General features: G+C 41.8%; 1 non-coding gene across 1 annotated transcript; it reads left to right on the top strand.

The window, feature by feature from the left end:
* Positions 1 to 11643: 11643 nt before the first annotated feature.
* LOC138802256 (U2 spliceosomal RNA) lies at positions 11644 to 11826 on the top strand. Its single transcript, XR_011364724.1, has one exon. It is a non-coding gene; the product is annotated as a U2 spliceosomal RNA (small nuclear RNA).
* The last annotated feature ends 3198 nt before the right edge of the window (positions 11827 to 15024 follow it).

Raw genomic sequence — 15024 nt, 5'->3', positions numbered from 1 at the left:
CATTAAAGATATATGATGATGTCATGGCAGGTTGCGCCAAATACCAAACAATGCATTGATGGAAGCAGGTCCACTACATCTGTGTACATAGTAAACGCCACTTCATAAGCACTTCATCTAATATAGTGTCATTTATAGACTCAAGCAGAAAAGTAATCTCAGTCTACATGACAACCGGCTACCTAAAATAGCCTAATGATCGGAGAATTTCACTTCCTTCCCGTGCAAGCAGCAGATGATCACCATCGTACTTGTACATCCAGAGCTGTAGGGAACATTACTCCTTAATACTTACTGGTTTAGTACAATAATGATCCATCAAGTGTGTCTGCCGTGAAAATCCTAAGCCACACACAACAATGACAGGTCAGGCATGCAGCAGACATGTAATAGTCTGCAGCAATAAAAGAAGCGTGTTGTTTGACAGCTTGTAAGTATGGAAAATGTATCACGTTTCTAATAATATATATTTATTTAGTTGAAATGAATGTATACGTGTGCTGACAAGGTCAAAAATGCAGCTTGGCCTACAAAGCTCGGTAAAAGGGGACTAGACACAGGCTCCAACGTGTTAGAAATCATTAACAAAATGCATGTATTGATTTCCGATATCAGTTTACAGAATAGAAGATAGAGAGATGGATGGAGAAATTAAAGAGAACTTCTGGCTATCAATGGGTGCTGACGCCTGACGTCTGCGCTGGCCAGCTCTTTGGGCAAGCCATGGCTCTGGCACATACAAAATAAATGGGGGTGGCCATTGTGTGTCATTCATTGTGTAGGGGTGGCACTGGGTTACAACACCTCAGCTCCCATGGAAATGAATGAGTGCGGCCATTGTGTGTCCTTCATTGTGTAGAAGTGGCGGTACTGGAAATTTCACCTTCCATGGGACCCGAGGAGGGCACATACCACTTGACAAGGCCCATGACAAGAGCTGAAAAGGTACATCACCTCCCTTAGCTAATACCACCTGGCTAACCTGGGTTACCGCACATATTTTCTATATGTGGTATATGTGGTACATATGTGGTACATATGTGGTATATGTGGTACTTATGACAATACAATTCCATGTTTTCCACCTGCTTAAAGTGGCACTATCAGCAGGTTTGGGCAAATGAACCTGCTGATATCACCCAGACGCACTTTACCTTATGACTCCAGTGCTGCTTCTCTCATTTTTGCCCGTTCCGGTAAAGCGTTGTTTTTTGATAATTTCAGTTATGCTAATACACATGTCGGGAGCATTCTGGGCGTTGCCCGTCCTCATAGTCGGCCCCTCCCATCCCGCCCACTGTGCATATTCAAAAATGCATAGTTCGGCCGATTTTTACCACGCTTGTGCAGGGAGCAGCACGTAACAAGTGGCCTAACTATACATATATGAATATGCACAGTGGGTGGGCCAGGAGGGGCGGACTAGGCGGGCTGAGTGGATGCTCCGAGCGGAAGGGCAATGACGAGAATGCACCCATTATGTGGATTAGCATAACCGAAATTATCAAAAAGCGGCACCTTACCGGAACGGGCAGAGATAAGAAGAGCAACAGTGGAGTCCTAAGGTAAAGAGTGGCTGGGTGATATTAGCAGGTTCATTGGCCTGAGCCTGCTGATAGTGCTGCTTTAAAGAGTCAAAAAAATAAACCATTCACCAAGGTCCTGAATCCATTATTACACAGTAGAACAACAGCTCAATGATCTGCCGTATAGAAAAATATAAGATTAGAGGAACTTTTCCTCTTTGAATTTCCTCCCTGAGACTCCTGCAATTAGCCTGACACGTTTCTAGGGTGAGATCACTCTGTAGTCTGGATGCCATCAATGTCAGGCTGATCGGCCTGGACTTGCTGCTACACATTTACCATCCCAAGTCTTCGTGAATATCAGCTTTAAACGTCCATTAGCTTGTATTACAGACCATAGATGTCCCAGCATTTCATAGAATCTGTGTTTGAAACATCAATGGGCAAGACATCTTCTTTTCTTCATAGGTTTGACATGTAAAGCTAGCCTTTACAGACTATATCCACTCCTGAGCCTTCTTTTTATTGGTGGAAGCTTAGAAGCTTACTGTTTTATTATAGCACCCATTGTGTAATAGCCTGCAGATAACTCATCAGCCCCTGCGGCATGGGGAGGAGGCCAGTGGTAGCTTTTCAATTTCTTTAATTACTCTGTATCGAGAAAATACCTTAAGGGTAGCTTCACACGTACCGAATCCGCAGCGGATTTCACCCTGCGAGTTTGAATGGGTCCCATACCCGCAGCGGAATTTTCATTCCGCTGCCAGTATGTGACCCGGCCCCTTCAACCCCCCGCCGCCCGCAGCTCCCTGCCCGGAGCATATATTACCTGCTCGGCACTGCGGCTGTGTGTGAGGCTCCCGGATCCCCTCTCTCCCCATTAGCCAATCAGTGCGCGGCAAACTTGCAGCGTGAAATACGCTGCGGATCCGGTATACGTGTAAAGCTATCCTCAAAGATATACTGAGAAGTTAATAGTCAGTATCAGATTTTGTGGTCATGGTAGGGTTAAGAACTATAGAGTGGGCTCAACTCCATACATGGAGGGTGCTGACTGTTTACTATAACTGACACCGGGGGCCGGATTGGAGATAACTCTGATTCCACACATGTAAATTCTAGATACCTCATCTAAGTGGTTAAGCAAAAAGGGTGTACCCCCTGTTACCCAAACACAGGGGCTCCCAGATTATAATGGGACCTAGAGCTTGCTATATTGGGACTCCTATAAAACCTCACCTAAGGCACTGTGAGGTGCCCCCAATTATCCCGAACTCGTAAATGGGACCTGGTCTCCTGTTAGAATGAAGTGGTGGGTTGCATATGTGTGCTGCTGTTCTATTTATTCTCTATGGGAACAGTCAAACCCCATACTTAGCTGTTTCTGTAGCTCCCCTATAGAATGAATGGAATGGAGAAAGGGCCCCAGTAGTTGGATTCCCAGTATTAAAGGGAACCTGTCATCATGAAAATGCTACCTAAGCTATCAGCATCATGATATAGAGCAGGAGGAGCTGAGCAGATTGATATATATATCTTTATGGAATAAGATTTAGTATGACTTTTAAATTACTGATTAAAATCTCTCATGTTTTCATGCTAAAGAGTCCAGACCATTGAGTGACACTGCCCACTGGACTCCATATCACAGAATAAGCAGATATTTCCATCAACGGTTATACAGAATCTTTTCCCATAAAGATATACATCAACCTGCTCCGTTCTTCTTGCTCTATTACACAATGGCCAAAAGTTTAGATACCACTGTCTTGGTGACTGGTTCCCTTTAAATTTTACAACACCTCTATTTTTTACCCATTTTAAAATTATAATCATAGCTCCAAAATTCTGGCGGTCAGATTATGGAGATGCAAAGCAGTATTTTCAGGAGTATACATTCGTAACTATAGAAATCCCTCGCACCATATACACTTATGGCAGTTGTTAAATGAGTCTTTGTACGCATAATTTCTATTCTTCCTCAATAGACTATACCATAGAGGGTAACTGCACAGACTACGACGTGTGAACAAAAATTGCACGTTATTTGATCTCAGGGATTCTACATAATTTACTTTATAAACAACACTTACTCATTTCCTGCACTGTAATTAACTCATTGTTGTAATTACACGCCTGGCATAATTGTGTCGTGCTTTTGTTCTCCATCTATTGTAGCTTCTGCACCACATATAGAGAATATGGAACCCCCATTAAAAATAAGGAATTCTGAATTAGTGATTACTACTTAAAGTACCAGCACCATCTTCTTTAAAGATCACTATAACAACTGGTTGGCCAACAGTTAATTCTCCAATCCTTCCCCTGTACATGAACATTTAGCATGGCTGAGTGTTCCTGTGATCTATATGGAGAGATGAGGGTAAGGCACAGCCTTACTGATCTGGCAATAGCTTATCTCTCTAAAAACAAAGGGGTTAGACAGTGAATTTCCATAACGCTTGACTCCTGTTCCTACGGTTGGACAAACCTGCCATCATTATTAAGTGTATGGGGACCTTAAAGTGTCACAATTGTTATAACTTTTAAAATCTAAAGCAACAGTAGATGTGTGTAAAAGCAAGTTTGCAATTTACATTCTTTTTTATTTTAGTTGTCATGGAAAACACGGCACTTTCTGACTGTTTTTTTCTAAAAAAAAAAAAAAAAAAAGAAAACAGGAAGTCCTGTGTATCCCAGGCCATCTGAGCGCTCACAGAGAGAAGGCAGTCATGTGACTGATGGACACATTGAGCCGTAACTGGCTGGAATTCCTGTGTTTAGTTTGTTTTATTCAACAGCACTTCAGGAGACTGGACCTGGATTTCTGGTAAGTTCAGCTTTGTTTTACAGCATGATAACAACAACAAAAAATAATGAATTTAAATTGCAAACTTGCTTTATTTTACATTTACTGTTGATTTAGATTTTGAAAGTTATAATGACAGTGACTGTTATGAGAACTAAAAAGTATAAAGAAAGTAAAGACAGTAAAAAAAATGGAGGAATGGTTGAAGATAGGCCACTCATATCCACTTTAAGGCTATGTTCCCACTATGAGGGAACAAAGGGGAAAGGTGGCAAATAAAAATCATGATCATTATTTGCAGCCATCATTATCAATATATGTCCCCCTTCTCCTTATATAGAACGGCACGTTCCGCTAGTATCTCCATCTAGGACCCTGTCCCATTTAAATGCGCAGGTAAAGGTGGCTATGATAATAGAAACAGCTGAGCTGGCTGCTGTGTGCTGTTTCTGCAACTTCCATAGAAGTTAACAGGAGTAGTATTGAGCGAGCTTCAGCTCCTTCAGCATTCAGCTCCTGGTGTTTGGAGAAGTTGCATTCCTATGGATATATCCATGTTCTCCAGGACTCCTTAGGGCAACATTCAATTTCTCCAGACGCCAGGAGCTGAATGCTGAGTGTTTGCCGGACACTTTACTGAAATTCGCTCAACACTAAGGGGGAGTAACAAAATCAGCGTAGAACATCCTGACCAGCTGCTGCTGTATTTACTTTATCAATACTGAATAATCCCTTTAATTTTATGGTTAGTTTGGAAATAATCAGAAATAACAAAACAAAGTAACAAGAGATTCCTGGGTGTCCTGATGTTGTCCGAGATGTTGCCCGTGTTCTTACTCCTTTGACACAAAGCCAAGTAGGTTTAGAGCGGTTGTTCTCTGCTCTCCATCAGATTCCATCAGATTTGTGGGCACCCATGAAGGAGCATCTCGCTGAGGATATAGTTTTCTGAGGGCAAATTCTTAGATGTCTTATTATTAAGTTCACAACAAAGAATTCCGGTTGTTACATATTTGCTTACTGGAATTTAAACAGGTTTTCTGGGAAACAGAAGATGGCCGGAGCCTTCTGCTCTCTGGTGCTTACCTTCTGTGAATCCACGTCTTGGAAATAAGTCTTCTGAGACATGGAAGAGGCTGGCGTATATACTGACCATATCCCGGTGTAAGGCCTAAATTCTGCAGTTTTCATACCTTATCTAATTATAGATTTCTTGGTGCTCCAATGGCTGCAGAATGGGCGAAGCCTAGACACTGATGACGTCACAGAGTGGGCGGGGTCTGTGTTGCCGATGTGGTCGGGACTAAGTGGCGCTGTGGATGTGAAGCCCAACCCAGGTGACACAATCCACCAATGATAAAAAGCATTTTTCACTGGACAAATTACCCAGAAATCTATAATAAAGTAAGGTATGAAAACTGCAGAACTGTGTAGAGAAGCCCTCATACAGAAAGGGGCTGACAGTGTCACTTTAAGTTATTTGATTTTTTTATTATATGTTCAAAAATGTCTAACCAGTCTCCTTACTTACCTAATGGTGAGCCAAAAGTTACCATTATACTAAAGTAAATTTGTTACTATTAATTATTGACCATTTATGAAGAGTCTAATAACATAGAGGCGTGTAAAGGGGTACTCCAGCATCGGTATAAATAAGTTTGTTATGCTTACCCCTCCACGTTACCGCTGTTTATACATTCGATCATTGTTTTATTACACAGGGTGATATCTTCCCAATTTGGACTGAATCAGCAGATAATCGCTCCGTCTAATAAGGCCTTAAGAGCCTCACCGATCAGGAGGAGGACGGACGGGGAGAAGCACGCGGCAGTACACTTCACTTCCCGGCTGTCAATCATTTTAACTTAGACTTATAAGACTTATAAAGCAGCTGCTGGACAGAGATCGCTGTGAACCAGGGAGTATAATGTGCTACTGCGCATGTCTCCTGTCTGGATCCAACATATAAGAGATTCTGCAAAGGGTCAACGTGCACATGTGAACAGAGCCTTAGGGGCCTATTCCACGGAGCGATAATCAGCCGAATTATCGCTTCGTGGAATAGAGAGATTGATCAGCCAATGATCGTGTCATCAGCTGATCGTTCATTTAGGTTCAAATCTAAAATCATTGGTCGCCACCCTCTCATCGCTACGTGGAATATTGGTGCCACGATTTGAAAACAGCATACTTTACCTATCCAGGCTGCAGGGCTTCTCCTGCGCTCATTCTCTCGGTCCCGCTGCTGCTGCACGCGGGACCAGGAGAAGGAGCGCAGAAGACCTGCAGCCTGGATAGGTAAAGTATAATGTTTAAACAAGGGCTGCAGCCCTGGCTAAACGATTATAGGGTCGTGGAATAGGCCCTGGTTTGCCCGTGGAATAGAACCCTTAGCTATGACACTCATTTACAGCCCACTCACTTTAGTTGTAGCCTTTCATTATTTGTCTCTTCTTTTTCCATTTATATACTTCCATCATAGGGAATCTGTAAATGTGGTGAAAATATATGGGCAGCCTTTTACTGCTAACAGATCAATGCAAGCATACAGGAAAGGTGACGGTGAGAAGAGAATGGCGATAACATCAGACATGAAGCTGGGAAGCAAATATTAAAGTCTTTATCTACAAACAGACATACTTCTGCTTCTGGCCTTTCTGGAAGTTTACGGGATGCAGTTAGCATGGATGCCAGCAGAGGGAGTAGGATAATCCTGTAGATGAGTAGGAAAGTAGCAAGATTAATACAAAAAAAAAAATCCCTCCAAGATTCTGAGTTAAAGGGGTAGTTCACAAAAAAATCTTTCAAATCATCTGGTACCAAAACTTGCCAAAGAGATTTATAACTTACTTCTATTTAAAAATCTCAAGTCATCCAGTACTTATCAGCTACTGTATGTCCTACAGGAAGTGGTATTCTTTCCAGTCTAGAGAGCAGGAGAAGTTTTCTATGGGGATTTGCTGCTGCTCTGGACAGTTCCTGACATGGACAGAGGTGGCAGCAGAGAGCACTGTGTCAGACTGGAAAAATTACATAATTTCCTGCAGGAAATACGACAGCTGATAAGTACTGGAAGAGTGGAGATTAAAAGTAAATTACAAATCTCTGGCACCAGTTGATTTAAAAGAAGAAAAAATTGGTAAACTACCCCTTTAAGACCTGTTGTCCATATAAATGACTATGGTTGAAATCAATTAAGCAGATTTATTAATTTTGACTTAAAGGGGAACTATTAGCAGATTAGACAAATCGAACCTGCTGATAGCTCCCTACTGCACGTGAGACGCTAAGAATGAAGGTATGTCTCTTCGCTTCATCATCACAGCCGTTTCTGTGCAGATTTAGGGTCTGTTAACACATACACACGTTCACACGCTGCGAGTCTGTCAGGTCCTGGCAGTTCCCTGTCACTACATACTCGCAGCAGTCTGAACGACCGCTGCGAGTATGTAATTCTGCCGGCCCCTTAACCCCTTCGGCTCCCGCTCTGCTGTGTCTGTATATACATTACCTCTCCTTGCTGCACGGGGTCCGGGCCTCCTGCTCTCCCGCCCCGGCCAATCAGTGTGTTGAACAGCCGCAGCCACTGATTGGCTGGGCGGGAGAGCAGGACAGCGGGACCCCGTGCAGCGAGGAAGGTAACGTATATACAGACACAGCGGGCGGGAGCCGAAGGGGTTAAGGGGCCGGCAGAATTACATACACGAGTATGTAGTGACAGGGAACTGCCAGGACCTGAAAGCGAGATTTACGGTGCGAGTCTGTACGTGTGGATAGACCCTTAATGTAATTCTGTGACTGGTAAGACTGTTTGGAGCACTGCCCCATCCCCAGAGCGCCAATCTACCATTGACCAGCCTGCCCCTTCTAATGAATATCAGTGGAGCAGGCCAGAACAGCGCTCCAAAGAGCCTAACCAGACACAGGATTACATTGAAAACTGCATGGGAACAGTGCCGAGGATGAAGGTAAAACACGTACGTTCATCCCCAGCACCTTATGTGCAATAGGGAGCTATCAGCAGGTTAGGTTCATCTAAATTGCTGCTAGTTCCCCTTTAGGCTATGTTCACACTGCGTACCAGTCCGGTCGCATTTCGTACGCTGCAGTACATGTGCGGCTGAAACTACGGGTGTGGGAAAAATCGACATGCGTCCGGATGCGTACGAACCGCGAACATACGCCCGTAGTAGAGTTATGCTTCCCTAGCTTGTTTCAAAGCGATCTGAGGCAGGTCATTTACTTGGAAATCTTCGCCCAGCCCCGTAAACCACACAGATCAAAAAATCAAGTTCAATTTGGCTGAAATAAGTACTCCGTACGGGACCGCATGGAAATCCACGGCCGTGAGTTGGAACATTTCCGCCCTCAAACAATGGTCGTGTTCATTTTTCGTAAGCTCATACGTAGTGTGCATTGTGCGGGCGGCGTATATCGTATACTTTCAAGCGAACGCATCAACCTCAAAACTACCTGCGTATATTCGCGCTACGGCCAGAATCATACGCAGTGTGAACATAGCCTTGAAGTGTTATTAATGTGTCAAGGTTTGATCCAACATCATCTTCGTCCATCTAGACCAGGGATGGGGAACATGTGGCTTTTTAGATGTTACAATAACACAATGAAACACTTTGGCTGTCGGGTCATGATTGTAGTTTGTAACAGCTGGAGCGCTGCAGGTTCCCCTTCCCTGACCTACACTGTATCTCATCTTAGGCCAACACAATAATAGCAAAACCAAATGAAGCCACTTCATTCCCCCCCAAACAGTTACCTATAAGAACAATGTGACCCTAACAGATCAAAGGCCTGAGACGGCGTTCCATAACTATAGACCTGGTATTGTAATCAGATTGTGTAACAGGTCTGTGTGATGGATTCACCACAACTGCTGAACCACAAATCGGAGCCAAAGGCGCAGAATAACAGCCTCTTCTGCCACATTCAGGAGATTCACTATGTTACTGGATCAGAAGGTATTTAGGAACATGCAGCCCAGTCTATGCCTGGGAACACAGGAATAAAATTCTTCCAAAGATCTGCAGAAAACTGGCCGTATTCACGTCCTAATTGTAACTTCTTTGACTTTTCTTGGCATCCTCGGAATGTAGGCAGAGAGGCTGACAACTGCCGGCCTCCGAGGCGAACAGAAGGAAGTGGCCAGCACTAGTATAGAGGTGGCTGCGTAATATTCTGGCAGGATCCTCCAGTATAAGAAGCCGAGCTTTACATTCATGGGCCCCAATGTACGATTGAAACAGGTGCCTTAGTTTTACATGCAATTTATAATAATAAGGCAGGGTTCTCTCATAATATTTGGTCAATATTTTTAATAAAAAAAAAAAAAAAGGAAAAATAATAATTAAATCTGGGCGTATTTTTTTTACTGCTGAGTTCTGTACAATAAATAGGCAATTTATGGCTATAATATTAAGCATCAGACTGTAAAAGGCCTAATATATCTTAAATAAATCATACTGTAGCTGTTTTTTGGGTTATAACTTTTGCCTTCATATAGTGGAAAAATGGGATAACAAATGTCCCAAAAGCAATATGCTCACATAATTAAGTGTGAACAGAGCCTTGCAGTTATGTCATAGATAATGCGCAAAGTGACATTCTACTATAGAGATAGGATTGGAAAAAATTAAAATTAATGAGGCACTATTGTTTCTACACACTTTTGCATAGATCAACAGTACAAGTGTCGTCACTCGAAACTGTAATATATCTTATCAGATAGAAATGTTATCATGTAATATGTTATAATGTAATATATCTTATCAGATAGACATGTCAGTTGTTTGCGGTGCCACTAGAGCTTCCGGCCGGAGCGCATACCATGTGTATACACTCCAGCCGGAATTCCATAGATGGCAAGGTAACGTACATTTGCGTAATATTCATGGACGTTGTTGCAATCGGCAAAAACGGACGTACTTTTACGAAAATATATATTGTGTGAACATAGCCTTATACTAATTTTTATTATACTAGCTACTATCCACTACCCATTATTATACCCAATAGATGGGAAATACTTCCAACCATTATTGAGGAACATACATCTGTCCTATCTATCTAGGACTGACATTTTTACCCTGGAAGGACCACTACCAAGTGTAGGGTGAAGTCCGCCTGGTGTAGGGATAAAACCATTAGCCAGGAGCAACTAGCAAATAATGCCTCTAGGTAGTATCAGGTGAGGAGTTTCTGGTATAACCTCAAACAGAGATCAATTGCGGTACAACTGTGGCAATAAGATAGGTTGGAGATGCCAGCAGATAAAATAAAATAACAAATGTTTAACATGAAACGTGTTTCGGCTCAGGCTTGTTACAGAGTTTTTTTCAAGCATAACACAATCACAATAGTCACTCTTTGGAGCACTGAGGGCGGAGCTACAACCCCTGGCCGGCCCACTCCACTGATAATGATTAAAAGGGGCGGGTCAGATTGCTGCTATGGGGGCCGAAACTGTCTCCAGGTGCTCTAAACAGCCATACTACATACCGTATTAATCTGCACAAAAAAACAGCGCTGAGGATGAAGGTAATAGACTTATCATCATCCTCCTCACCCCGTGCACAATAGGGGGATATCAGCAGGTTAGATTAATCTTTAAGACTTGTGTAAAGATATAGAATTCTTATACTAAAGTTACTCATACCCCTCCCCTTCCCACATTGTATGTCTTTCCTTGGCTGAACTTGATGGACATGTGTCTTTTTTAACGTTCACATAGACTTTAAAAGGAAGAGAAAGTGATTGACCATTTAATCTACATCTGTAATAGTAAATCAATAACACATGTGACCTGTGACTCTTGTCTCATTACTTCACTGTCTTAGTGATGCTTAGAGGTGCAACTTAAAAAAAAATAAAAAAAAAATCAAATTTTTAAAGATATAAAAAATGGACATAGAAATAAGTTCCCGCCCAGTGGCAAATCCTGTTGTTCTCATAGCACATAGCAGGGTCGCTTTTCCCAGCAGTCACAGGCCTAATCCTTCTCCAGACCCTTTCATCCACAGTGCTCAGTACCCTATGGCTAAGGATTAAGTGGAGAATGTATGCTATTCTGTGAGAGATCTCCGATCCAGGTTTGTTCTCTGCTTATAGTAGGCTCTGCATGTCTAGTAACAGTAATATCACTACTAGAAATATACATCTCACACATAAAGAGCAGGGTTTTTACACTGAGAGGAGCCTGTATGATATTTAGAAAAACAATGAAATCTGAAATGTACAAGAGCGAAAAAGAAAGAAAGGAAAAAAGGAGAGAAAGAAGGAACATAAAATAAAATCGCCTCTCTGGCTAAGATCAAGTGTATTATCTGTTCTTATCAGTTTAATAGCTGATACAACCCCTATCTGGGGACCGTTTACTAAAGGGGTTGTCCAGCAAAAATCTTTTTCTTTTAAATCAACTGGTTTCAGAAAGTCATATAGATTTGTAATTTACTTCTATTTAAAAATCCAATGCTTATCAGCTGCTGTATGCCCTGCAGGAAATGTAGTTTTCTTTTCAGTCTGTCACAGTGCTCTCTGCTACCATATCTGTCCAAGACAGGAACTGTCCAGAGCAGCAGCAAATCCCCCATAGAAAACCCCTCCTGCTCTGGACAATTCCTGTCTCGGCCAGAGATGTCAGCAGAGAGCGCTGTGTCAGACTGGAAAGAATACACCACTTCCTGCAGGACATACAGCAGCTGATAAGTATGAGAAGACTTGAGATTTTTAAATAGAAGTAAATTACAAATCTATATAACTTTTTGAAAACTAAAATCTACAAATCTATATAACTTTTTGAAATCTATATAACTTTTTGATATGAAAGAAAAAGTTTTTTGTTGGCTAACCCTTTAATTCTCTTCAGGATCTGTTTTTGTCCTTTTGTTTTTTTCCTCCCCGTGTTTAAAAGGCCATAGCACGTTCTTAAGACTCAATTTTTCCATAACATATGCTGTGAAACCGGGAAAAAAATATTTGTGTGGTGAAATTGAAAATAGAAAGCAATTTTTTTTATTTGGGGGGGAGTTGTGTTTACACCATTAGCCCTGTGGTATAACTGACATGTTATCTATGTTCCTCAAGTCAGTACGATTACAACGATGTGTAACTTGTATAACTTTTATTTTATTTGATTGCTTTTAAAAAATTAAAACCTTTTGAAAAATCTAAATGCTCCCTAAAATTGCTCTATGATCATGCTTATAATGCTTTTATTCTATTCTATTTACACAGCACTGATCTCCCATTGAGATTATAGAGCACTGATTCATTAGATCGGTGCCCTACTGGCCTGGTCTGCTGCAGACCAGATCTATTGATTACCGAGCTGGGATCAACTTATGAGGCCTGGCCAGGTAAGTTGAATGGATCGCCCTTCCGCGATCATATCGCTGGGGGGGGGATCCATCCACTAGAGCACTACAGAGGGGGAGAAATAGCCATTTAAATGCAGCTGTCAGCTTTGACAGCTGCATCTAAGGGTCCATTTACACAGAAAGATTATCTGACAGATTATCTGCCAAAGATTTAAAGCCAGAGCCAGGAATGGATTTGAAAGAAGGAGAAATCTCAGGCTTTCCTTTATGATCTGTTCTCTGTTTATAGTCTGTTCCTGGCTTTGGCTTCAAATCTTTGGCAGATAAACTGTCAGATAATCTTTCTGTGTAAATGGACCATTAATGGCTCATTAGTGGGTGTGGTGCTAACTGCTGCAGTCCTGGGCTATTAATAGCAGCCGGATTGCGGCCGTTCAGAGCAGGGTCGCCGCCCGGCCCCCTTCTGGACTCCCCTACCTGATCCGGGAAGTAACATTATTGTCTGCCCCTAGTTTTAAAACCAACAAAAATCAATTTTCTACCCCAACACAGATGATGATTTTCTACTGTAAGAGCAGTGAGACTATAAAAAAAATCTTTGCCACAGGACGTGGTCATGGTGAACTCAATAAAATAGTTCAAGGGGGGGCTTGATGTGTTTTGGAGTACAATAATATTAAAGATTATAGTCATATACAGGAATTTTTCTTGCTAAAATTAGGAAAATAGGCCTCTACCTCGTAAGAGTTTTTCTTTTTTTTTTTTGGGGGGGGGGGGGGGGGTTGGATCAACACTATAGGGTAATAGGCTAAATTAGATGGACATGCAATATCTTTTTTTCCCCTTACACAGACAGACTTTTTGCATACATAATAGACCTGTTTGCGTGTCATGTAGCTAGTTAGAAAGGAGCATACTTGCAGAGCTTTGAAGACCCCTGTGGGGGAAATCCCTGCATAAGAAACATTTCTGGACATTGATAGACCCTATTAGCTTATTTAGAATTTAGGTAACCATTAAACTGAAATTATCAGCAGGTTAGAAGCATATCGCCCTATAGCACACAGGGCACTGAGGATGAAGGTAAGTTTCTAACCTTAATCCTCAGCTCCATCTTTGAGATATTAGTAGTTTTTGTCATATGCTGATTAGATGTTATGGTGTACTGGGGACAGGGCTACCACCCTCAGTGCACCAATCCAGCCGGCCAGCCCGGGTGCTAGTCCAGGTTCAAGTTCACCAAAACACCTCAGTAGCATATGAAATAACAAATAAATATCCCAGAAACTGCGCCAAGGATGAAGGTAAGAAACTTACCTTCATCTTCGGCACCCTGTGCACTGTAGTAACATGTCTTTAGGTTAAATACTTCTAATGAAAATGTAGAAACATTCATCACTGCCTCCCGCCACTCAACACTCCTCCTGCCCCTCAAACCACAATGGATATCATGAAGTATCTTCGTAAGCAAGACTGTATCAGGTGACTAGAGATGGTGCTCTGCGTATTAGAAAGGCTTCACCAATGTAGATTTATATGGTATAGTATATGGACAGAGCGGCACTCACCAGATATCTTTAATATCATTTATTGTTCAACCAAACACCAAAACTCAGCACGTTTACAGAGTATCAGCAGGTGTATTCCACTATGGCGATGGCTGGTGTGCGAAATGGCTGTCACCATGGTGGAATGCACCTGCTGATACTCTGTATACCTTCAGAATTTTGCCGTTTGGTTGGACAATAAATGACTTCTGGTGAGTGCCGCTTTCTCCATATACAGTATTTTGCTTCGTTAGATGCTTTTAACCTGCTGATAGTTTCCCTTTAATATTTATTAGGACCTTCACAATCCATTAAGTTTGTATAATTGTAGAAAAAAATGTAAAGGGTCATCTTCAAAAACTCAAACATCAACCAGGACACCTTGATGTCACATACAAGTCATATTTAGCTTAATATTATTTTAGTCTTCCAAGTATTAAAATCTGTGAGGTCTATTTAGGTTCCCACAAATGGATTCCAGATACAGCTGTTTCCCAGTGAATTCCAGACTAAATTATTTACAGTGTGAATTCTTCAGCAAAGTCAAATAACATGGTACCAACCTGTACCAGCAGTCTTTTACACCAGCGAAGCACTCTGGGACTTTGATAATGACCTGTCACTCACGAGGAAAGAATTGAACATATGTTTTTTTTTAAACCTGTGAACAGTCTTGTTCGCACATCAATCTCAATTTATTTTAAGGGGTGTTGTAAACTTTACTAAAGATTTTAAGGAATAAAGGCAAAAATTCCAACCGTGTTTTTCAAAAATTTCTAAAATATGAACCTGAACAAATAGTAAGAACT

This window comes from Dendropsophus ebraccatus, chromosome 9, assembly GCF_027789765.1.
Source record: "Dendropsophus ebraccatus isolate aDenEbr1 chromosome 9, aDenEbr1.pat, whole genome shotgun sequence".
Taxonomy (NCBI): domain Eukaryota; kingdom Metazoa; phylum Chordata; class Amphibia; order Anura; family Hylidae; genus Dendropsophus; species Dendropsophus ebraccatus.
The sequence above is the reverse complement of the archived record's forward strand: the minus strand, read 5'-3'. Positions and strand labels throughout refer to the sequence as shown.